The 24,628-nt window shown below is 54.5% G+C and overlaps 4 non-coding genes across 4 annotated transcripts; 2 read left to right on the plus strand and 2 right to left on the minus strand.

Annotated features, from left to right (window-relative positions):
• Nucleotides 1-850: 850 nt before the first annotated feature.
• On the minus strand, nt 851-932 carry TRNAS-CGA. The gene has a single exon. It is a non-coding gene; the product is annotated as a tRNA-Ser (tRNA).
• Nucleotides 933-12,619: 11,687 nt separating this feature from the next.
• TRNAT-CGU lies at nt 12,620-12,691 on the plus strand. The gene has a single exon. It is a non-coding gene; the product is annotated as a tRNA-Thr (tRNA).
• Nucleotides 12,692-13,463: 772 nt separating this feature from the next.
• TRNAN-GUU lies at nt 13,464-13,537 on the minus strand. Its single transcript has one exon. It is a non-coding gene; the product is annotated as a tRNA-Asn (tRNA).
• Nucleotides 13,538-23,949: 10,412 nt separating this feature from the next.
• TRNAD-GUC lies at nt 23,950-24,021 on the plus strand. Its single transcript has one exon. It is a non-coding gene; the product is annotated as a tRNA-Asp (tRNA).
• Nucleotides 24,022-24,628: the final 607 nt, after the last annotated feature.

Consider the following 24,628-nt stretch of genomic DNA (forward strand, 5'->3'; position numbering starts at 1 on the left):
AGACATCAGCCCCCCTGCCAGCCCCACAGGCAGCAGCAGCACCAGCCCCCCAGCACCACAGGGGCACTCAATGCACTTCCTGTGGGGAAATGGCTCCTTGGCGTCCAGCTGCTAGAGTGAGAGCCAGGAGAGAGCAGTGTCTGGCTCACCGTGGGGGAGACAAGACACCTGGTGAGTGCGGATCTCCCTCAGCCTCCCCTGCAAGGCTGGTCAGTTGTATTGTCACTGTGAGAGTCAGTGCTTCCCTTCAGGGCCGGCCCTAGAGGGGTCTGGGGTATGGGACAAATCCCCCCTTTCCTGCCCAGGCCCTGCCCCCCACTCCACCCCTTCCCCCAAGCCCCCACCCCTCTCCCACCTCTTCCCGCCCTGCACCTTCCTGCCCCATTCCTTTCCCTCTCCCACTCTCCCTGCTCCTCCCCCTCCCCCCGCCCAGCGCCTCCTGCACCCCACTGAACAGCTGATCACTGGCAAGTGTGAGGAGCTTGTCAGCAAGGCCTGTAGTGGGTGGGCGGGAGCTGGCTGCCAGTGGTCGCTGAGCACCTATTTTTCTCTCTGTTGGTTCTGCAGCCCCATAGCTCCCATGGAGTCGCTGACTCAGCTCCTTTCACATGCTAGAGAGAGGAGCAGAACCAGGGCTGTGGCTGATCTATGGGGCGCCAGGTGAGTAGCAGAGGCTTCAAGTGCTGAGAGTTTGCCTGACCCCTCAGGGACACAGTGTGAGGGGGTGTCCCAGGGATCTCTATGAAAGGAGCAGAACAGGATTTACTTGGGGTGGGGAGAGAATTGAGAGTGTCTCCGGGGGTTGTACAGAGGTATTGCCCAGGTGAGAGACTGGCTAAAACACAGGCCTCGCTGTGAGCAGGATTTGAACCTGAACAGGGGAACCCTATTGGATTTCGACTCCAACGCCTTAACCACTCGGCCATCACAGCTGTGAGCACAAAGCTGCCCGAATGCCAGAGAAACTGGAAAAGAATCACAATGCCCAGGCGTGAAGTCATCTGAACTACAGAATTCCCACCGCAAACCTGGCCCCCAAAGCACAGGGAGGATTGGGGGTTTGTTCTCTTTGCTTAGCCATGTGCAGTCGCACAGAGAGCGCGTTTAACAGTCTCCCCTCCCACAGAGCGGGAAGGGGAAATGATTCTCAACTTGAAGCCTGATGTAGGGTGACCAGACGTCCCGATTTTATCGGGACTGTCCCGATATTTGCTTGTTTGTCCCACGTCCTGACCGATGTTTGGTCGGGACACTGGACAAACAAACAATTTTGCCCTCTGCTCCGGCACACAGGCAGATCCTGGAGGGACACTCGCCCCCCGCCCCCGACCCCTCCTTCCACCATTGGATCCCTCCCCAAATCCCCGCCCTGGCCCTGCCCCCAGCCCCACCCCCTCACTGCCCCATTGGATCCCTCCCCAAATCCCCACCCTGGCCCTGCCCCCAGCCCCACCCCCTCACTGCCCCATTGGATCCCTCCCCAAATCCTCGCCCTGGCCCTGCCTCTTCCCCAAGCACGAGGCATCCTCCTCTCTCCCAGGTCTGCACACGGGCCATGGCCATGGCCGAGAGCGCAGCACGGAGGGTGCTCCAGCCCTGGAGCCTGCGGGGCAGCGCAGTGGGGCTGGGGGCAGTGTGGAGCGGGCAGGACCCATGTGGGCGGGGGGCGGAGACACACGTGGGGCAGACACGCTCCTGCCGGGAGGGCCCGGGCCCGGCTGCCTGGTTCTCCCCTTGCCCGGGAGCTGCAGGAGGGACCTGGGACGCGGCTCGGCTGCAGAGCTCAGAGCCCAGGCTGGGCCCAGGAGCGAGGGGACGGGGGAGATGGGGGTGTATCGGGGGTCAGAGCCGAGAGTTGGGTGGAGACGGGGCTGTGCCACTGCCGCCTGGCGGTGGGGGGGGAGCCTCCGGATTTTTTTTTTGATCCGCCCCCCGCATCCCGATATTTCATCTTTGACCTCTGGTCACCCCAGCCTGGTGTGAATGAGGATGTCTGGACCAAGGGGGCAGGGACTGGCCTTTGCGAGAGAAACCACTGTCAAGTTTGAGCCAATTAGGACAAGGCAGCAAATAAGAACAACCTCAGGTCTCAGTAACTGCTGCAGGTAGCAAAGTCCTACAGGGAGCAGTTTCTGGCACTACACCTGTGCAGCTCTGCTCCCCGGCTCTTCTCGGGCTCCTGCTCTCTCCTTAGCTCTGCCCCACTCTGGCCCAGGCAGTTCCAGCTCCCATGGAGGATGGGACCCCCTGGCCTGGTGACTCCCTCATTACACTGCCTGGCCTGTCAGTGCGGCTAACTTGGAGCTTTGGCCTCTCCCCATTGCCCCTGGGGACTGTCAGTCTCAGGGTCCTGATTTCCCATTGGCCCTTCCCCCTTCTATTGGGACTGGAAACTAGCCATCCAACACCCCCCCCCCACACACACACACTAAGTTTTAGTAAAGGGCCAAGAGCCCCCTTACACAAGCCGGCCCCGTGAGGGTCACCGATGTGCAGAGAAGGCAGCATGAGCTGGTCCCATGGTGTAATGGGCAGCACTCAGGACTCTAAATCCTGCAATCTGAGTTCAAATCTTAGTAGGACCTTGTGGTAAAACTCAGGAGCTCCCAGTGCTCAACTTCCCTGTCTCCAGCTGTGCAAGAGCCAGTCTCCCCCCTCCTGCTGGGTGACTCACACCTCCTAGAGCCAGGGCTTTGGCTGGGGTGGCCACAATGGGTTGGGGCTCTAGAACTTGATGGTTGGGATTCTTGCTGCTTCACCTGTTGCCCACAAGTTTGGCCCTGGTGCTTCCTGCCACACTTTTCCTGGGGCCCACATGGCGCTTGAAGAAAGGAGGGCCAGGGCCGGGATTGATAGTCAGGTCTTGGTAGGAGGGAGGAAGATTCCCAGGCTGGAGCCCCACACACCTTCCCTCCTCCTCTGGGCACCTAGAGCAGAGGCGGCCCAGCTCTGTCTGCTGGACACCTCGGCAGAGTAGGTGAGTTCATGTAAATACAGTCTGGTCCCAAAGCCTCCCCCAACCCTGGCTCATCACTAGCTGTCAGGGGAGAGCTCATTCACACCTTGCTTCCAAATCATCATTTGAAATTCTGAGCTTGGCCAACATTGCCGAAGCCAATGCACCGACATTGTCAGCAAACACAACAGCTGGGTGAGGAACCCGGCTTTGTCCAGACTTTTCAAACCTATTTTACTTTCTCAGGTACAAGTATTTTTCATACGTTGGATCTGCTTTTAAAGTGTGTGTTAACGTTTCAATTTCCATTCAGATTTGCAGCCAGTGACAACATTGGCAGCGCTGCAAGTAACTACCTGACAACTGACCGGGGGGGGAGGGGAAATTCTGGGGAGGGGTGCACAGCCCCCTGGCTGGGGGGCGTATAGGGAATGCCCAGTTTCACTGAACTATCTCCTACGGCAGCACCTCAGTAGGTTACATCAGAGAGGAGCTGCAGTGTCTAGGCAGTGGGGTGCCTGTGCCTTTAAGAGCCCAGCCCTGGGAAGCCCATGCTGAGAGGTGCTGCCTGTGGGAGGGGAAATAGAAAAGCCCCTCTGCTCCCCCCACCCTGTTTTTGCAAACACTGGACTCTCAGCCCCCCCCCCCCGGGGTAACTGTTACCCCTCTGCCCCTGCCTGTGCCGGGGTTTAACCCTCTGGCAGCGCCTCCCCCTGGGCTGAACTCCGGCTCCTTCCCCACTCCCTGACTTTGCCCTTCAGCCCCTGTCAGGGAATGGGAAGATCTGCCCTCACAGCAGGTGCATCTGTCTCCCCCCCGCAATTCCTCCCCAGCCCTATCCCGGCCCAGCTACCAGGGTTAAATTTGGCCTGGATTCCCCAGCTGCTGGGGGAGGGGCATGGGGCTGGGGAGCATGAGCCTCTACTCCCCCTTCCCCCGACACAGCTGCATGGGAACTGACCAAAGGAGCCTGCAGCACTGCTGTCTAGAGGAAACTGAGGCACCAGCCAGTGACAGACACATCATGACTCTCCTTAGCCTCATCCTCTTTTCCATATACAACCCGGGGTGGGGGGCTAAACTCAGGGCAGTTGTATAGTTAACCTGTGGAACTCCTTGCCAGAGGCTGTTGTGAAGGCCAAGACTATAACAGGGTTCAAAAAAAGAACTAGATAAATGAACAGAGGACAGGTCCATCAAGGGCTATTAGCCAGGGGGGGGCCGGGATGGTGCCTGTAGCCTCTGTTTGCCAGAAGCTGGGAGTGGGCGGGAGGGGGTGGATCACTGGATGATTCCCTGCTCTGTTCATTCCCTCTGGGGCCCCTGGCACTGGCCGCTGGCAGAAGACAGGAGGATACTGGGCTAGATGGACTTTGCGTCTGACCCAGTCTGGCCGTTCTTATGTCTCCCTTGGCGCAGCAGTGACACCCAGTGGCCAATCAGGGTAACACACAGAGCATGTTTCCCTTGGAGCAGCAGTGACACCTGTGGTCATTCAGGGTAATGCACAGAAGGTGTTTCCCTTGATACAGCAGTGACACCCAGTGGCCAGGTGGCGTAATGCACAGCGTGTGTCTGCCTTCTAGGAGCAGTGACACCCACGGACCAGTCACGGTAATGCACAGAGTGTGTTTCCCACCAATCTGGGTAATACACAGAGCATGTTTCCCATGGAGCAGCAGTGACACCCAGTGACCAACAGGTGGCATCAGACTCTTCTCGTTTGGTGGGGGACTGAGGTGGGCTAGACAAAAAAAATTGGAGGGGCTGTGCCCCCCATCACCTGGCCCCACCCTTCACAGGGACCATGCCTCCCATGCCTCTGCTCCTTCTCAGTTAAAGGCCAGGGGTTAAAGCAATACAACCTTTATTAAAATAAAATAGTAAACAGGGTTTACTTTAAATAATCTAAATCTGTCCAAATGTTAGTATTAAATCCAAAGTTCTTAAAGATCCCATCAATAACCAAAGCCAAAATAAAAAATTGAAACCAAAAACAATGCTTAATTTAAAACCCAAACACCAAGAAAAACTTTGTTTTTAAAAATAAAAACTAACAAATACCATAAATTAATAATTTCATCAAAAAGGTGTGCTACAGCAGGATGATAAAATAACATAAATAAGCCTGACCACTAAAACCTCCTATAAAGGAATCGAATCCTTGAATACTGGCCAAATCTGTATAAAATATGCAGAACAATGTCAAAACTGGTGTTGCAGGTCAGCCATTCGAATCCAGCAAATGTCAATTAAAAGCTCCATTCCAACTTAAAAAAAACAAACCAACCCAATAAACCAAAATAGTCACAGCCTGAAACAAACCTACACAGAAGCAAAATTAAACTTGTGCCAACATTGGAACAAATGATGTAAATTTCTAATTCTAACTTCTTCTTTCTCCCAGGAGGAAAGTGTTTTGCACCCCAGTAACCAGGCTGTCACTGCAGCTTTCCATTCACTAAATAAGATTTTTACCAAATATAAATTGCCCTCAGATTTCTCTATGAAAAAGTGAAATTGTATCTTTGCACTAATATCCCAAGTGTGCAAGTCCATCTCCTCAGAGCAGCCCCACACCCTGAGACCAGGGGAGAATCCCAACTGGTTTGTGCATTTGTAACCCTGGGGCGTGAAGCTGATGAGAGAAAGGGAAGTGAGCCATCTTGGAGCTTTCCGATACCACCTGCTGGGAGCAGAGGGAATTGACTGAGCAACGTTCTGGCTAATTTTCACCTTGTTCTCTGCCAGCAGGTTCAAGGGCGACTTGACCATGGCAGCACCCTATGTACATTTTGGGGCCATTGGGGTGAAATGTGAGTACTTTTGGGGTTGGGACCCACATGAGAAGGGATGTGACAAACTGGAGAGAGTCCAGCGGTGGGCAATAAAAATGATTAGGGGGTTGGGGCACATGACTTACGAGGACCTACAAGCCATATCCTGTATCTTAAGCTAAGGCAAAGTGAGCATCTCTATAGTGTGACCTTTTACTCAGAAAGGAAAATTGACCTTTATCTTGTTTCTTAAATAGAGAAGTACCCACGCCTGTCTAAGACCTTTACCTAGACCAATCGACAATGGAGAATGTCATAAGGGGTTTTTCAGTGTTTATCCACAGAATTAACAGGTACACCACAAGGGAACGTATGTGCATGTCATCAACAAGCACAAACATACTAGCCTATGAAGTAAGCATACCCTAATGTTTTGTGGGTAAGGAATGAAATTTGGGCATAGGAGGAAGGATTTCCGGCGCTAGTGCCCTATAAAAGAGGTAACCCACCTCGCTAGAGCACGTCGCTCTATCATTCTGACTAACTTCCTTCACTCTCTCTATCTACTATCAGTAGGCTGTACTTGTTCTTAAACTTTAAGTTTCAAAGTAACTCTGCTAAGCTCGGTTTCCCTAAGTTTTTATTCTTTGTTTATTAGGATTTGATTTTAAGTTTAACTTATTCAAGTAAACCCAAAGTAACATTAGCTTTTTCCAAGCACTGCATCTTTCACTCAAGAATTGAGAAACCTGAACTGCAAGGCTGGTCCTGTGTCTCTTACCACCAGGTTATCAAGGAAGGGTGTGAGTATATTAACCAAACCTTTGTTGCATATAATGCCATATGTATCTTTTGAATAGCAGTAATGCAACTGTAACTTTATAACTCAATTACATTAAATAAAATGTAAGCTAATAAATTAAATTTTCATCATATTTTCCAAATTAATATTATTAGTATACCCTAAATCAGGCTACATGGGACAGAAAGTTGGAGTGCAGGGGGATGAGAGCACTGGCTAGGTGGTGCAGGCTTTGGGGTGGGGTTGGAATGAGAGGTTCAGGGTGCAGTAGAGGGCTCAACGTTAGGGCAGAGAATTGGGCTGTGAGGGCTCTGGAACAAGGCCAGGAAAAAGAGACTTGAGGCATGCAGGGCCGTCCTTAGGATTTATGGTGCCCTAGGCGAGATTATGAAACTGGTGCCCCTGTGCCTGATCTGCTCTTAGCAACACAAATATAAGCATACAGTATTGGAAAACTTGCCACATTCACGTTATTAAAACCAGTTTAACTTAATGAAGCATGCTGTAATGCTGATGCACTAGCACTAAAGAAGTAGCACTATAGAAAAAATTCTGATTTGACAGAATGATGCAAATAATATAATTTTTTTAATTTGTCTAATTTTTATTGGAAATTTATATGAAGAGGTATTGAACCAAAATTTGTTTTTAATTAAAAGCAATCTTTCTGGCTTTTTTGGCTGCAAAATCAGTTTAATAAGCTGGGTTTCCAAACAGTGGGAAAATATAACCCTAGTTTTACTGCTAGGTAAAGCACAAAGTGACCAAAATGAAGTCAGCACAGCATCATCTCATCTACATTAAGGTAGCACAGAAATGTTACAGAAGTCCTATTGTGCCTTATTTTGTTTGGAAAGACATTAGCAATAGCAGCACATTCACATGATAAAATAAATGATAAATCACTGTCTCTAAAGTTCCATCAAAAACTGACATTTTCACAGCTGTAGCATGATCTGCTGTACAGATTCTTCACAAGGAAGTGTCCCTGGCCTTTTTAACTCATAATGAATTTACTTTATGAAAGTTGGAGAAAACATTGTGAAAACGTAAAACATTGGCTGCCCAACTTCTGGGCTGGCAAAAGCTATATAGACTCACAGGAAAAAAAAAAGCAGGAGAATCTTAGTACAACATATGGTCAGTCTATACCAGGGGTCGGCAACCTTTCAGAAGTGGTGTGCCAAGTTCACTGTAACTTAAGTTTTCTCGTGCCAGTAATACATTTTAACGTTTGTAGAAGGTCTCTCTCTATGTGTATATTATATAAATAAACTATTGTTATTATCTGAGGTCCTGGCCACTGGTCCTGCTCAGGCCACTGCCAGCTGAGTAAATGGAACCCCAGACCGGCAGCGGCTGAGCGGGACTGGTGGCTGGAACCCTAGACAAGGATCCCAGGCCCTGCTCAGCCCGCTGCTGGTCTGGGGTTCTGACCACCAACTCCTGCCAGCCAGGATCCCGGCCGCCAACCCCCCTCAGCCCACTACCAGCCTGGAATTCTGCTCACCCAGGCTGGCAGGAGGCAGAGTCGGGCCGGCAGCTGGGCTCCTGACTGGCAAGGGGCCGGCAGCCGGAACCCCGGAGTAGCAGTAGGCTGAGTGCTGCCGGCACCCCAGACTGGCAGCAGACTGAGCCACTCAACCCCCCCACCGGCCCTGCTCAGCCCGCCACCAGCCCACTCAGCCCGCTGCCGGCTGAGTGAATGGAACCCCAGGCTGACAGCAGGTTGAGTGGTTCAGCCGACCTGCTCAGCCCGCTGCCAGCCTGGGGTTCCTTGGGGGTCCCCAGGCCAGCAGCAGGTGCTGAGTGGGGCCGACGGCCGGTATCCCAGCTGGCAATAGGGCAGCAGCCGGAACCCCAGAGCAGTGATGGGCTGAGCCGCTCAGCCTGCCGCTGCGTACCACCAAAAATGAGCTCACCTGCCACCTTTGGCACATGTGCCGTAGGTTGCCGACCCCTGCTCTATACACCAGTAAGGAGATGAGCATATTACAGTTGTTGGAGGGCTCTTATCAGGAGTAACAGGCTATAGGAAAGTCAGTCAACATTTTTTGTTTCTCTGATGAAAACTGGCCCACTCCCTGCCCCAAACCAAACCTGTCACTAATAATTGTCAACAACTTAATTTTCTGTTTTTGGCTAAGATATTGATTTTTTTTAAAAAAAAATATTGAAATTGGATTCAGGATTGTTAGCAAGAATTTTTGGCAAACAAAGTTGTTAAATGACAATCTAAATGGCAACACAGTACTGCTTTCATGCTTGGCTCACCCCCCAGCCTGCTTGTCCAACAGCTGCAGTAGACCCCAAAATCCACCTCTTGGGGTGCAGAATAGCAACAGCAGCAGCAAACCCTCAGGTCCAATCACACGCCAATGGGCACCACCACCAGCCTTACGGACCATGGTGAAGTTAGCCCAGCATCTGATCTCAGGGACAGGTCACCCATGGAGCCACAGCAGCTCATCCTGCCCTGTGCAGCTCCCCCCGGATGAGATGGATCGCTGGCAGCTGCAAGCCCGGGGGAGAGGCGCTCCCCAGCTAGGGTGACCAGATCCAGATGCCCTGATTTTATAGGGCCAGTCCCGATATTTGGGGCTTTGTCTTATATAGGCACCAATTACCCCCACCTAGAGTGACCAGACAGCAAGTGTGAAAAATCAGGACAGGGGGTGGGGGTGGGGGGTAAAAGGAGCCTATATAAGAAAAAAGACCCCAAAATTGGGCCTGGTCCTATAAAATAGGGATATCTGCTCACCCTACCCCAACCCCCTGTCCTGATTTTTCACACATCTGGTTAACCCCATCCCAGCCCCGTGTGACATTCCAATCCTGGCTCACTGCCCAGGAAGTGAGTTACTTTCACTGTCATTCCTCAGCAGGCAGCCAGCCAGCCTCCTCCCGCCCACCTACCCCCCAGCACCTCACCCAACCCAGCCCTGACGGAGGGGAGGGAGGAGAGAGAGAGGGATCCTCCTGAGGAGGAGGGAGAAAGGAGGGGGTGCTCCATGGGGCAGGGGGGAGAAGAATGGATGTTATGTGGGACAACAAAGGATACTGGTTCCAGAGCTGCAGAGCCTGCCTCACCTCACCTCAGCCGGGGGGAAAGAGTCACACTCACAGGTGAGCTCCTTCCCCAACCCCTACCCCCGCCCCTTCCCAGAGACCCCAGCAGCCAATCCCCTCCCTCAGACTGTGCTGCATTTGGCTCTCTCTAGGACCCAGCAGCCCTGCTCTTACATGCTCCACTGCTTCCCATCTGTCCGGGCTCCCAGCAGAGCGGTGCCCCCAGACCTAGTGGTGTCCTAGGCAGCTGCCTATAGCTAATGACGGCCCTGGAGACATGAGAGAGAGATCAGGCTAGAGCAGAAAGTGGTTGGGGGTGGGTGAAGGGTTTGAAATGCAAGGAGAAGAAAAATCTTTCTCCTGCTCCCTCTCATCAGAGCATCTAAAAACCAGATGAGAGATACCTCTCCCCCACTGCAACATCAACTCTGGTGGGCTTGGGCTGAGGGAGAATCTTCTCTCCCCAGCAGCTCCAGCACGCCTGGGTTGGATCATGGACATCTCCCCACACAGATCTGGTGTGCCTGTCCTGGGACAGGGTCGGGGCTCCTCTCCTCTCCATTGGGGACATGGTGGGATGAGAGATGTGACAGGGCTTTACGGGAAATCATTATTTGCCTGATTCATGTGCCAGTCCTAGTCCTTGCTGACCCAAACGAACGGTTTATCATGCATGCTGATGCCAGTTTGGAGGGTCTGGGAGCACTCGCCTACCAGGAAGTGGAAGGTAAATGTAAATCTGTGGCCTTTGCCAGCTGAGGACTGTCTGATAGCGAAACTTGCTATCCCATCCACCAGCTGCAGTTCTTGGCCTTGAAATGGGCCATGACTGAGAAATTTCCAGACTACTTGTCCGGTGCTCAGTTTCCGCTATGGACAGAGAACAATCCACTGACTTCTGTGTTAACAAGGGCTAAGCTGGATGCTACAGGGCAGAGATGGGTGGCTACTTTTGCTAGCCATAACTTCAGCATTCAATACCAATGAGTTGGTATAACAGGGAGTGTGGTGTATCAGGACCACCAATTCTTGGCTGGGGGGGAGGGTGTAAGCAGGGTCAGAATGAACTATACCCTGCCATCTGTTGGTGATGTGATGCAAAGGCATTTAGTTGCTGATGTGCATGGTCACACCCACCCCGCATTGCATGATGGGGGTGCTTGTCCAAATGGTGATTTTGGCTGCTGTGGGATCTCCAAACTCTTTCTTATTAGGGCAAGAGTAATTAAGTGTAGTAATCCTGGTGACATGAATCAAGAACAGTAGAACGGTACTTAGCAGTTCTTGACTTCAGAACTCACCCAAACCAACATAAAAATCTTTAGACAAGGCACATGGGTTCCAAACAATAGCAAGTTAAAAGAGATTGAAAATCAATATTTGTGTTTTGCAGCATGGGATTCTTTAGCAATCTGTAAACATACTTTATGGTTTTCTTCTCTTTAGTTTAAAAGTAGAATTAATTATTGTTCTTTTTTAAATAATGTGTTATAGCATACACTGAAAATCTTCAATGCAGAAGAAGGAATTTTAGTTATACTTAAACAGGTTGTCTTTGATGGTACTTAAAAGCTAAAGTTGGTAGAAATATACCGCTGCATAAGAACCTGGTAGAAAAGTTTTGCTGGAAGAGTTAGCAGAGCGAGATTGTTAGTCACAGGTCAGTGGGTGGGTTTATGGAAATACTGGACTCTTGGACAGGAGCGGGGGCAGGGGGGGGCACACGACTTCTGTGGCACATGCACCACCTCTGCAACTAACGTTTGCTACCTCACTCCCTAACAACACACCTTTTACCTCAGGACTAAAATACACCATGAAAAAGATCTAACGGCATAAGCTTAGGGTGAGCAACTGCAGCACTAACAACAATTTGAAGAGATTCAAAACCGCCTCTGCCTCTGTCTTTCCACACCAGGGACAGCAGAAAGAACATCAGCAGCACCTGCAAGACACCAACAAACATCCATTTCTACCTCCCTGCACAAGCAGCCGTTAGGAACCCATACCCCTAAATGGTGAGTACTTTTCAGGAGAGGGTGACGCTCTCAGGCCTCAAATGCCAGGTACAGTTACTCTGTCCTTGATCCAAAATCAACAGGAAAATACACTGGATTACTCCTGCCCCAATAACAAAGGGGATATCGCAGCAGCTGAAATGACCGTTTGGACAAGCACTCCCATCATGCAATCCGGGGTGGGTGTAACCATGCAAATGACATCAGCCCCAAAAGGCCTTGACAACACATCACCAACAGATGGCAGGGCAGACTTCATACTGACCCTGCTTCAACTAGATTGTGGCAAAGATTCCAAAACACCGAACGTTAAAACTCACCAAATGCGGGTCAATCCATCCTCATCGTCGTAACCGCTCGTTATATTCCACACCCGAACGTAGCCCTCATATGGACAACATACCCTCCTAACTCAGTATCTGTACGTTAACCTTTTACCCCCCAGTCAGGGCTATTGTAGATTATGTATTCCTTATGCCACCCGATCTTAAACTGAATTTTGCATCCCTTGGGTAAGCTGTACGTTGTTCCCTGAGCACCAGAAACTTCTATGCCGAAACTCTGTACTATACACTTTTTTTTTCTTTGAACGTCATCTTAATAAAAAGTTGACTTTTGTTTGAGATCCCGGCTCCTGTTCCTTTGCAAGGCGTGTGCGTTTGCTCCGGGTTTTAGTCTGCTAATACAGCGGGGGGGCGATTGAGCCAGACGCGCTTGCTTGCTGCAGACACGGATCCAAGGCTGAACCTCGTCCCCCACAAGCTTGAGAGCTTAACTGAAAACTGTTTAAGAAGTGCTCCCGTCTCCGGCACTCAGCTACCCAGCTCCCAATGGGGTCCAAACCCCAAATAGATCCCTTTTACCCTGTAGAAGCTGTAAAATCCTGTGACCAGGGCAGCTGCCTAGCAGCCTGCGCATCTGCCTGCCAGCGCGAGAGCGTGTAAGGCACTAATCCGGATAGTGGCGGCTAGGTGGCAGGGGGAGGCTGTGAAGAACCAGCAGAGTGGCGCAGTGGGAGCGTGCTGGGCCCGTAACCCAGAGGTTGATGGCTCGAAACCATCCTCTGCTATGTGTGCCCTTGTTTCTTTTCCCTCTGGGCCTTCAAGCGAGCCGGTGACCAGCAGAGCACCAAGAGCCTAGGCCATGAGGCAAGAGGTGGCTGAGGTGAAGCGGCTGCCTGCCAGGGAGTTTCCTGGCACCTCTGGCTGCCTGGGCTGAAGGCAAGAGGCAGGCCTGGGCGTGGTGAGGGCCTCCTGTCCAGGAATGAGGCTGCAGTGCTTCCTGGTCCCCTTTTCCCACCCACACCGGCAGGCGGCTGCTGCGGGAGAACACGAGGGAGGCTCTCGGGGCGCTGGGCAGCGCTGTGTGTGTGGCTGTCAGGGGAAAGAGCCGAGGCTCCCGACTCGACCTGCCATTGACTCGCGTGGCTCTGCGCGCCGTCAGCCGGGGCGGGGCGGGCCAGGCCGCGGAGGTGACTCAGGCTTGGGCCGCATGGCCGTGCTTTCCTGATGAGGCATGAGGCAGGCCAAGAGCTTTGCACAGCGTACAGGGAAGTGGGAGGGAGGCGTCTTTGAGCCGGCGTGTCTCCTCCGCTTCTCCCTTGCCGCTTGGGCGGAGGCGGGAAGGGAGCGAAATGTTCCCGGCTGAAAGTTTTTGTGCTCGGCCTTGAGGATTAATCCTGAGCCTCCGGCACGGCTGCTGGCAGATGGGTTTCTGAATGGCATCCAGCCTGCTCTTTGGACCACCAGCTGAAAGCACTGAGGCCAAGAGGCAGCAAAATGGGACCTTTGAGGCTCCCCCACAGGCCACGGGGAAGCCAGGAAGCAGCACAGGCTTAGCATCATCCCTGGGTGGGCTCGAACCACCATCCTTTCGGTTAACAGCCAAACGCGCTGACCCATTGCGCCACAGAGACACAGAGGGGCAAGGCTGCATTGAGCACAAAAGCCGGGCATCAGCTTAGGGTACGGTATAGCACATGCATGCAGTGGACAGACAAGCAACAGCAAGGAACTGGACTGCTATGGAGGGTTTTTTTGCCCCACTTGCCCCCACCGGGTGTCCCTGCCTAAAAGTGGCGGCCACCAGAGCCCAAGCAGTAGCCCCACCCCTTCCACTTGAGGCCACGCCCCTGCACCACCCCCTCCCCAAGGCCCCGCTCCTACACTGCCTCATACCCCAAGATCCTTCCTCCCGCTCACTGCTCTCCGTCCCCTCCCCACCCTCACTCACCCTTACGGTCTTTACAAAGTGGCAAGGCAGAGCCCTCCCATTTTTTAAAGCCCTGGGGTGTTGTTCCCTCCTGTTCAGGCACCCCTGGGGCCCTGCACTTCCCACAGCTCTCCCTGATTTCAGCTGTTAGTGAGGGAGCCTCACTGCTAGCGCAGACTGGGCAGTTCCTTGCATGAGAGACACTGTCCCAAAGCAGGACTAATGCTTACAGCTGGTTATCAGTGATTTCAGATCTGTTGGTCTGCAGCAAGACTCTCCATTGAGTCTTAACCAGCTCTGTTATTACACAGGGAAGAACAAAAGGGTCAAATGGTGCCTGGAACTCTTAAGAAGAATCCACCCCACCGAGTACAACACTTGTCGCTACCTGCTCTCAGCCCCACTGAGAATGTTTTGGGGTCACCCCTCACCTGTATCAACCTAGGGGTTTTAGAGAGTCACAGCAGGTGCTCCAGTGGCGCAATTTGTTAGCGCACAGTACTTATAGGGCAGTGCTGAGAGGAGTTATGCTGAGGTTATGAGTACAAACCTCACCTGGAGCACTGGTTTTCATTAACCAAGTGGCATCACCCCCTCATTTGGCCCTGCGTAATGTAGACTTCCAGCCCTGGGGACACTGAGGAGGGGAGGAGTCAAAAATGCCCCCTTCATTTATTACCTCCTCTCCAGAGCGCAGATGAGAATCTACAATCCTTTCTCCCCCACCAGCCCCTGTGCCAGGATCCCTCAAGCAGAGCCTGGAGTCCTGCCCATCCTTGACCCCTGAGCCTGGAGGGAGAGGAGCAAGGAGCCATTGTTACAGGGCTTTCCCTTCCCCCGCCCACTTCCCTGGCTCTTGTCACGCAGGCAGCAAGCAGCAAAAGACCAGAAGTCGGAAGCGCAGACAAAGGGATGTTTACTGGGGTTAGTTTCCAAGCAGGCAGATTCCGAAGCCCTTCACACCAGTCGGGCTTATCTCTATAGACCGACAGAGTCTGTTCCCCAGTGTCCCCTTTCCCAGCTCTGACACCACAGAGCGTTTACCCCACATCCCTACAGACAATTCTTTCCTGGGTGTCTGGCTGCTGAGTCCTGCCCACATGCTAAGGGTTTAGCTGATCGCCATATTTGGGGTGGGGAAGGAATTTTCCTCCAGGGCAGGTTGGCAGAGACCCTTGGGGGGTTTCACCTTCCTCTGCAGCATGGGGCACGGGTCACTTGATGGAGGATTCTCTGACCTTGAAGTCTTTAAACAACGAGTTGAGGACTTCGCTAGCGCAGACATAGGCCAGGGGTTTGTTACAGGAGTGGGTGGGTGAGAGTCTGTGGCCTGCGTTGTGCAGGAGGTCAGACTAGACGATCACAATGGTCCCTTCTGACCTTAAAGTCGATGAGTCTATGAGCTCTGACACTGCAGAGTGTTTACCCCACATCCCCCTTCCCAGCTGTGACACTGCAAAGCTTTGTCTGTGTCCCTGTTCCCTATTCCCATCCCCCCATTAGCATGATTCCAATTTCCTCTTCCACTTCCTGTCTGACCCCAGTTTATACAGTAATATTCTCAGCTAGACCTTAACCAGTCATTGCAACTAACCAATTCTAACCTATTGTAACAGAATTCTCTAACCAATTACATCCCACTCCCCTAATTAACTTACACCCAGCAAAATTAATTCTGCAGCAGACAGAAACAATTAGCGAACCAGACAGATTGACAATAGAAAAGTGGGGGCCAGAAAACTAAACCCTACAGAAATGAGGGTTTCACAACCACAACCATTGAGAAGGGATTTCTTGCCAGACCGGATGCTCCCTTAAGATCTGTTTCGTTATCTGGTGGTGATGGGCACTATCGGGACAGGATCGTCTTCCTAACAGCCCAACCCCACCTTAGTTCAGTGTGACGGGTTTGGGAGGTGAGGATGGGACCGTTCGCTTCCCAGCTTATGGCTGCCCCTGCTGCTTAGCCAAAGGCCTGAGCCTACGAACAAGGCTCAGACTCTCCGAGGGAGAGAAGGCCCAGACGCAGGCAGACTGGGATTTTGGGTCTTTCTTTTATACCCCTGTCACTAGCTAAGTGATAAAAATACACCTAAGTTCTTAAAGTCTAGGCCTGTACAGGCAGCCTGAATATCTCTAGTCTAACAGCCATCGGTCCCTGTGGGAAAATGATCTATTCAGGGTTGTCCCTAGACATTTTGGTGCCCTACACGGCACCCCCGTCCCCCAGCCCGAGCTGGCAGAGTGGAGCGGGCTGGGGCCAGGTCACTCCACTTCCCGCTGCCCGGTAATTGCAGGGCAGGCCCGACCCCACACTCACGGGGCGTCGGGAAGTGGAGTGATCCAGCCCCAGCCTGCTGCACTCTGCTCCCAGCCTTGGAAGTTCGGGGGGAAACGCCCCCCCAGCACTCACCAGTGGCGCGGCTGGGAGCTAGTGGAGCAGAGCAGGCTGGGGCCAGGTCGTTCCACTTCCCACCGCCCAGTGAGTGCCGGGTGTGCCTGATCCCTCCTGCCGTCCACCGGGGTGTAGCTCAGGGGAAGGGGCGGAGTGGGGGGGGATGGGGTGGAGCAGGGGTGGGAAGAGGGGGGTGGGGGCAGACCAGGGGTGGGGGCTGTGGGGAAGAGGTGGAGCAGGGGCAGGGGCAGCTTTCCTGGCCGGCTCAGCCAGCCGGGGGATCGAGTTCGCCGCTGGAGCAGTACCCAGCTGCGTGGGGCACCGGGAAATTTGGGGCAATTTGGTGCCTCCACATCCCTTAACCAGGCAGTGTCCCTGTAGTGTGGGCTGTCTGCATAGGTCCTTTCTCAATCTTTCTCACCCTCTTGTCTCCAGTCTCCTGTGTCTCTGCTTTCTAAGCACAGACTAACTCTGGCTGTTCAGAGGAGGGGAGGCCCATGCCTATGTGTGGCCAGCAGACAGCGACAAAGACCCCCAGCCAGCCTGCTCCCTGCCATGCCAAACACCCACTGAAGGCCACCCACAGACCAGCATGCAGGGTGGCTGCTGATGCTCTATGGCCAACATCAGAAGACGGTAGGAAAGCAGGGCCAGCCCCCCTGGTGGGGCCTCTTACCGTTCCCACTCCAGGTGCTCACTTTGGCAGTGGGGCAGGAGATTTTTCCCCAAGAGGCTTTTCCCCACCTGGCGAGAAGCAGAGAAACACCCAGGCTCCCCAGGTGCTATGTAGCAAGTACCCTCCAGCACAGGCACAGGCGCACACGCTAGCCCGGGCAGCCGCCCATTTTCTTTGGCAAGTCAGGAAGGGCAAAGGCGAGACTGGAAGCACCTGGGGCTCATGCCCCAGCCTTTGTGACACCCAACCCCCAACTCCTTCCCAGGGCTCTAGCTGAAGCCAGAGCATTGGCCTGAGCGGCCAAGAAGAGGTTCCAGCCCTGAAGGGAGCAGGACTTTCAGCCCAAAGGTAAAACTGCACAAGCACAACCACGAAGGGACATGAACCCTCAATCGCCTGATCCGAAGTCAGACGCCTTATCCATTAGGCCACATAATTAAAAAAAAACCTCTCCAAGTACTTCTTTAGAGAAGACGGACACTGTGTTTCTCAGACTCAGGTCATCTACTGAGGGGGGTTGAGACTGTCTGGGCACAAGAAGTCGAGTTCCCAGCGAGATGTGAGACAATTCTCTGGAGCCAGGTGCAGGGCTTTGGCAGGGAGGCTCAGGCATGGGGCACTGGGGTGCAGCGGACGGACCGGCTGTCTAGGTGTGGCGATTTAGTCACACGAGGCACAGAAGGGAGGCGAAGGAGGAATCCCGCTGATGGTCAGTGGCTGTGCAGAAAAAAGGGTGTTGATTCCCCCATCCTAAATGGGCTGGTTGGCTTGACTCTTCTCCCCTCTGCAGAGCATGGTGGGGACTGCAGCTCACCCCTTGTGGGGCAGGAGGTCACAGGTGCAGGGCACTGGGCTCCGATGCACCTGGAAGGCAGCTCCGGTGGAGTGGGGCAGGGCAGGGCCTGTGGTTTACGTTCTGCGTTGCCTGGTGCTGGGCCATTGCACAATCCCCAGCCACGCTGCACAGCGCACCCCGAGAGGCGGTGAGGGGCCAAGCAGACGATCCAGCATGAGGCGGGAGAGGATGTGTGGTTGGGGGGAGGAAAGGCCTTGGGCTGCACTGGGGGAGCGCAGAGCAGGGGTGACACCCCAGAAACCTGCAGCAAAGGGATGGACAGGTGGGCTGAGTGGATAGAAGAGGCAGCGAGCCTAAAAGGGGACTGGGGTCTAGTGGTCAGAGCAGGGAGTGGGGCTGGGCACCAGGACCTCTGGGTTCTATCCCTGGCTCTGGGAGTGGAGGGGGGTCTAGAGGTGAGAGCAGGGGGACTGGGAGTCAGGACTCCTGGGTTCCATAGTAGTGGCTGCTTTTTCCTGTGTCTCCCTCCCTACAGATCCCAGCCCAGCCCCCTAGCAGAATCTGACTGGGGGGGGGTCGCCCTGCCACTCCAGACTCGTGATTTGAACCCCTCCCCCCATGGGCTCTGACATCACGGAATCTCCTTCCCCCCCAAGTCAGAAAGTAGGAGCCCCTCCCCGCATGCGGAGGAAGCTAGTGAATTTCTTGGGGGTCTCTGGCAGAAGTGACAGCACCCACCAGACACCCACTCATGGTTGCAAGGAGACCCTCCTGCACAGCCCCCTGCTACGAGGGGCCAGGGGCACCCAGCCAGGGTCAGGAGGTGAGATGGGGTCGCAGTGGCAGGAAGGGGGCAGAGCTGGGGGTGGTGCCAGGTCTGGTGCTGGCTACATGGGGAAAAACCACACTGCTCCCCCGCAACACACACACACACACACACCCCTCGCTCCTGGTGTTGGAGGGGAACAGGTGAAAGGACAAAAGAAGCAAGAGACAAAGAGAAAGGAGGCGAGGGATGGATGGAGGAAAAGGTGAAACAAAAAGGACAAACCCTAATGTCCCCAGTGATTCTATGGGACATAATCCCAAGTGTGAAATAAAATTCTGCCTCCTTAAGCTCGTGTTTTCCATGCCTAGAATTCAACTGTGACCAGATGGATCAGACTGAACAGGTTTCAAACCTCGAGGAGGCTCTTACCTTCTAAACAGGGACGGCTGTTTTCTAGTAAAATCACTAAAAGGGAAGGAGAAAACTCGAAAGAGGTTCCTCCTGGCGCTCACGTACGTGAACCCGAATACTCTCTCAGTCCTCCAAGAGAGACCTGGAGAAAGAGACTTGCTGAAGCAAAGCCACAGGGGTCTCTGAGGTTTCCCTGGCCCCTCACCCCGTCCTGCCTGGCTGATGTCAGCATCTCTCTGTAAGGTCACCTCCTCCCCACCACCTTTCACCAATAGTCTGAGGTCCTGCAAAAGGCCTTTGTGATGTCACTGCCACACCCCTCCCTTGCTGTGCTAATGTCCTGCCCCTGGCCAGGCACTTTGGAGGTTTGAGCTACTCCCTGTGGATCACCCCACTCAAGGAGCGTTCGTTCTAGGCAGCAAGCCGGCTAGACAGGAAAACATCAGACGCTGCTCCCAATGCTACATTCAGCTTTTCAGAAATTAGTCAACTTTATGGCCAGAAAAGACCATTAGAGCATCTAATCTGACCCCCTGCATATCACAGGCCTCCTGTATGACACAATAGCTACTTTTAGAGCAAACACATTCCAGAAAGGCATCTAGTCTTCATTAAGTGACATCAGGAGATGGTGAATCCACCACTTTCCTTGGTAGCTTGTTCCTGTGATGAATCATCCTCGCTGTTGAATATTTGTGTCTTATTTGTAATATGAATTTGTCTCTTTTCACCTTCCAGCCACTGGGTCTTGTTATTCCTTTCTCTGCTAGATTAAAGAGCCCTTTAATACACAACCTTTTGTCTCCATTAAGGCCCTTCAACACTTCAATGAAGTCACCTTTCAATCTCCTTTTGATAAGCTAAACAGGTTGAGCTTGTTCAATAGCTCACTAGAAGGCATTTTTTCCAGCCCTCAGAACATTTGTCATCAGACTCCTGAACTACAGCTGTATGTGGTTCTTGTTCTTCTGCACAACATAGCTCCTGGAGAAGAGGGATCTGCAAATGTGCATTCATATGATACCTTTGTTTAATTGATGAAAAAATAAACTAGACACTTAGAGGATTGGAACTGATTTCAGCTGATGGACAGCTTCGCTAGGTTTTTATGCATTTGGACAGCGAAATCTTGAGTGTTTACATTCATATCAAGCACTCCCGTATAGAGGAGCCCCTGAACATAATGGAGAATGGAAATGAAAATGTTTTCCTTTTTTTTTAAAAAAGGAAAGAAGGTTATAAGAGAACACTGGGGTTTAAACTGAGGATCACTGGAGCTGCAATCAACCACTCTACCACTGAGCTATACCAGCACAATGAGCTGAATAGAGAATTGTGATTTTCAGGACTTTGAAGGACAAACCCTGCTTCATCGAGGTCCTTTGCCATTCCCAGACCACAGGTGGTTTTAAAAATGGGGTTTGATTAAACTTCTTAAATGTGGTAAACACCACAGCTTGCACACCCACCGATATAGCTTCTCCCACTGACATCGCTGCCACCTCTTGGGAAGTGGATTAACTGCACCCACAGAAAACTCTCTCCCCTCAGCACAGAGCAGTGGTTCTCAAACTGAGAGTCAGGACCCCAAAGTGAGATGTGACCCTGTTTTAATGGGATTGCCAGGGCTGGCATTAGACTTGTTGGTGCCTGAGGCTGAAGCCAAAAGTCTGAGCCCCACCACCCAGGTCTGAATCCCTCAAGCTCTGGATTTGCCCTCCCCTAACTGGGGCAGGGCTCAGGCTTTGTCTCCCCTGCCTCTGCTCAGTGGGGAGGGGCTTGGTGCTTGATCCCTCTTTCCAGGGCCATGTAGTAAGTTTTTTTTTTGGCAGAAGGGGGTTGCAGTGAAAGGAAGTTTGAGAAACCCTGGCACAGAGCCTCTGAATATGTCTAGTCTTGGCTCCCTGTGGCAGATCAGACACTGAAAGTACAGCCATGGAGACACCACACACCAGCCTTGCCTAGCAGGCAAGAATCAAACCTCCACAGAAAAATGCCTGTTATTGTTTAACCTATCTCCCTAAGCCCTCAGCCACCAGCACTTAACAAAGGGGCTTTTTTACACTATGGTTCTGGTCTCACTGAAGGGTCATATCCAATTGTTTGCTCAGTCCAGCATTAGGGAAAATGGTGCCCTGGGCAAAGCTTGTACTTTGGCACTTCCCCATTGCCCCTGGACGATCCCCACTCCCCCTTTACCGCTAGCTCCTGCACTCCCAACCCTTGCGCCTCCTTCACCCCTAACTCCTGCCCCCTCCTGTGCCCCCTTTGCCCTTGTCTCCCTGGGCCACCAGCCATTGCCCCTCTCCTGCAGCCCCTCACATGGCTCCAGTGATAGGGGCCCCGCGCTTGTTCTCCCTTTCCCTGGGCTTTGGCATCACTAGCCCCTGCTTAGCGAGTAGGGTTCAGTGGTTCCCAAAATGTGGGGCATGACTCCTAGCGGGACACAGAGGAACATTCATGGGGGCACCTCAGGGCCTGAGCCAGCCCCTATGGAGGGAGCAGCACTCAGCCCCACTCTGCCCCAGCTCTTCCCCAACCCCACCCTCAGCCTGGGCCCCTGGCTCCCTGCTTGGCCTCGACCCCCTTACCTCTGTCTGCACCCCTCTCCCCAGCAAGCAACGGCCCCACTAACCGGCCCTGGTTCTTGACTGCGGACTAGGGGGATTAGGGATAGAGGAGGGTGGGGTTACCAAGGTGCATTGTGGGAAGGTGGGATTTAGAGAGCCCAGAGTGGATGGGTGGGGGTGGGTTGGAGGACCCTACAGTGGCTGAAAAGGGGAACCCGGCAGGTTGGGGGGCAGCAGAGATTGGAGCTGAGGAACCTCACACCCTGGGGATGGACTCGGCCAGTGGGGGGATGGGAAAGTGGGGCCCAGCCATGGGGAAATGGGCTGGAGGCAATTAGGGGTGGGACGCTGAGGGGGAGGAGGAGGGTGGAGTGGTGAGGAGGGGGAGGAGGAGGTCGGGGCAATAAAGGTAATAATTGGAGATATACCAATCTCCTAGAGCTGGAAGGGACCTTGAAAGGTCATTGAGTCCAGCCCCCTGCCTTCACTAGCAAGACCAATTTTTGCCCCAGATCCCTAAGGGGCCTTCTCAAGGATTGAACTCAGAACCTAGGGTTTAGCAGGCCAATGTTCAAACCACTGAGCTCTCCCTCCCCCCAGGGAAGTGGGGGGCGAAGGGAAAGGCCGGGCAGAGCGACAGGGTGGGGGAGGGGACGCCGGGGGCGGGGCTGGAGGGAGGGTCACAGCGGGGGGGGGACACTGCGGGGGCAGGTTGGGGCGGGGCTGAGGGGCCCCGTGGCCCCAGGCTGCCGCTTGTGGGGCTGCTCCCCGGCAGCTCAGCCCCGCCCCCCCCGCTGCTGCCCCCTAGGCCCAGCTGGGGGGGGGGTGAAGCCCTTTCACTCCGCGCTGCCTCTGCCCTGCGCCCCCCCCAGCCCGGATCCCACGCAGGATTCGAATCCCAACGGCCGCAGCGCGCGCCCGGGGGGGCAGGGGGCAGCGAAGCCTCCGGGCGAGGGAACCGGGGCCTCCCCCCACGCGCCGAGTCTCTGTCCCGCGGTCTCTCTGCCAATCAGGGAGCGGGGAGGGGCGCGGCGAAGTGACGAGTTACGGCCCCTCCTCCAATAGAGGCCGCGTGTGAGAGAGAGAGAGAGAGAGAACTACGCTTCCCAGTGTGCACCGGGAGGGGGCGCGTTGCCTGAGCAACCGTCGCGTCACTTCCGCTCTGAGACGAGCCAGGAACTACAACTCCCAGCCTGCCCCGGGGCGCCTCCGTCCTCTCCAGCCCAGGTGAGGGCGGGTCCCTGGGTCAACTTGACACCTCCCCTCCACGCAACTCCTCATCCTGCCCCGCCCCCAGAGAGCCCCGGCCCCGCCCCTCTCCTGCTCGTGAGGAGAACTCGCGTGTCCCTTGGCCTCGTCTCTCCCCACTCGGGGACGGGGGGGGGGGAGCTGTTGGATGGAGCCATATGGAAATACGGGGGAGGGGCAGGGCTGGGAGCCAGGACTCCTGGGTTCTCCCCCAGCTCTGGGAGGGGAGGGGGGCGAGGGGGGCAGAGTGGGGGAGGGGCTGGGGTGCCTGCTGCCCTCGCAGCGACCAGCAGAGCCCCCTGCAGCTTGTTCCCCCCAACCACGCGCTGGGTGTGCTGGTGCCTGGAGCCACCCCCAGTTCCAGCCCCTCTGCCCAGGCAGCTCCCCCAGCCTGACACACACACACAGCCCCTGCACCCGCCCCACTCCAGGGCTCCTCAGCCCAGAGGGGAGCCCCCCGGCTGAGTGGGGAATCAGAGCCCCCCCCCCGCAACTCCCCTGCCCTCTATCCAACACACCCTCCCTGTTCCCTTACCGTCCTACCTGGACCCGGGGCCAGCCCCGGGGGCCGGGCAGGCAGGAGCTGCGCCGCCCGGCTGGACCCGGACCCGGGGGGCCGGGCAGGCAGGAGCCGCCCCCCCCCCAGCTGGACACAGCCCCGGGCAGGCAGAAGCCGCCCACCCTCCCCACTGGACCCGGCCCCGGGCAGGCATAAGCCGCCCACCCCCCCCACTGGACCCGGACCCGGGGGCCGGACAGGCAGGAGCCGCACCCACCCCCCGGCTGGACCCGGGGCTGGGCAGGCAGGAGCCGCGCCCCCCCCCCCCGCGGCTGGACCCGGGGCCGAGCAGGCAGGAGCCGCACCCCCGGCCCGCTGGACCCGGGCCGGGCAGGCAGGATTACATGATAATCAGTAAGAACAGAAGGCACAGATATCATTACAAGTAAAACAAACAAAACAAGCTTTCTAGTGACTAAAACTTAACTTCATAGAGTTACAATCTTTATCTAAGCAGGCAAGGTCCCAGGCGGGTGTTGTGTGAGGAGCTGTGTAGGCCTGAAAAGGCGTGGTGCTGGGCAAGGGCAGGTGAGGAGGACCAGGGCTTTTCCCAGTGCTGTTGTTGCGGCCAAAGCCTTTGGGAAGCAGAAGAGGACCAGGGGTGTTGTTGCCTGCTGGGGCCCATGCGACGGTGTAGGTGTACGCTGACCATAGCTGGTCTGTGGGAGCTGGGGCCACTCACCGTGCCCCTTTCCTCGTTAGTATAGTGGTGAGTATCCCCGCCTGTCACGCGGGAGACCGGGGTTCGATTCCCCGATGGGGAGGGTGACCCCTTTTGAAGGGGGGACAAAGAAATCCCTGGCCTGCCCGCCACATGCCTTGCATTCTCCTTCGACGGCCACTTCCCTTCGCACTCCGCACTGATGACTTTCACCTCCAGAGAGACAGTTACCTCGCAAGGACACGCTCGCCCTAGCCAAAGCCTGCACGTGGGGGCACGTTTCAGAGCGGCAAAGGGAAATAGGCTGGCCAGGGCCATGAGGACAATGGCCCAGACAAACGGGGAGGGACTTGGTCCAGGGGTGGAGGAAGACAGAAAAAGGGACAGGCATGGGATTGGCTTCCTGTCTTTTTTCCTTTGCTCAGCATTTGACCTGTGACTGTAATGGGGAGACTTGAGAAAGACCTGTGGCTGCCGCCGAGGTAGGTGGCCGCCCCGAGAGCGCAGAGCTGAGCATTTTCCACTGGGCTGCTGCCTGCGCCCCCAGCGCCTGGCTGTGATTGTATAGTGGTTAGTACTCTGCGCCGTGGCCGCAGCAACCTCAGTTCAAATCCGGGTCACTGCATTGCTTTTTGGTGGGGAGGGGCTATCCTGCAGCACGCCTCGTGGCTCAGTCTGATGGCGTCCGTTTGCAAAGAGAGCCATCAGCC

Source organism: Mauremys mutica, unplaced genomic scaffold (assembly GCF_020497125.1).
Source record: "Mauremys mutica isolate MM-2020 ecotype Southern unplaced genomic scaffold, ASM2049712v1 Super-Scaffold_100095, whole genome shotgun sequence".
NCBI lineage: Eukaryota > Metazoa > Chordata > Testudines > Geoemydidae > Mauremys > Mauremys mutica.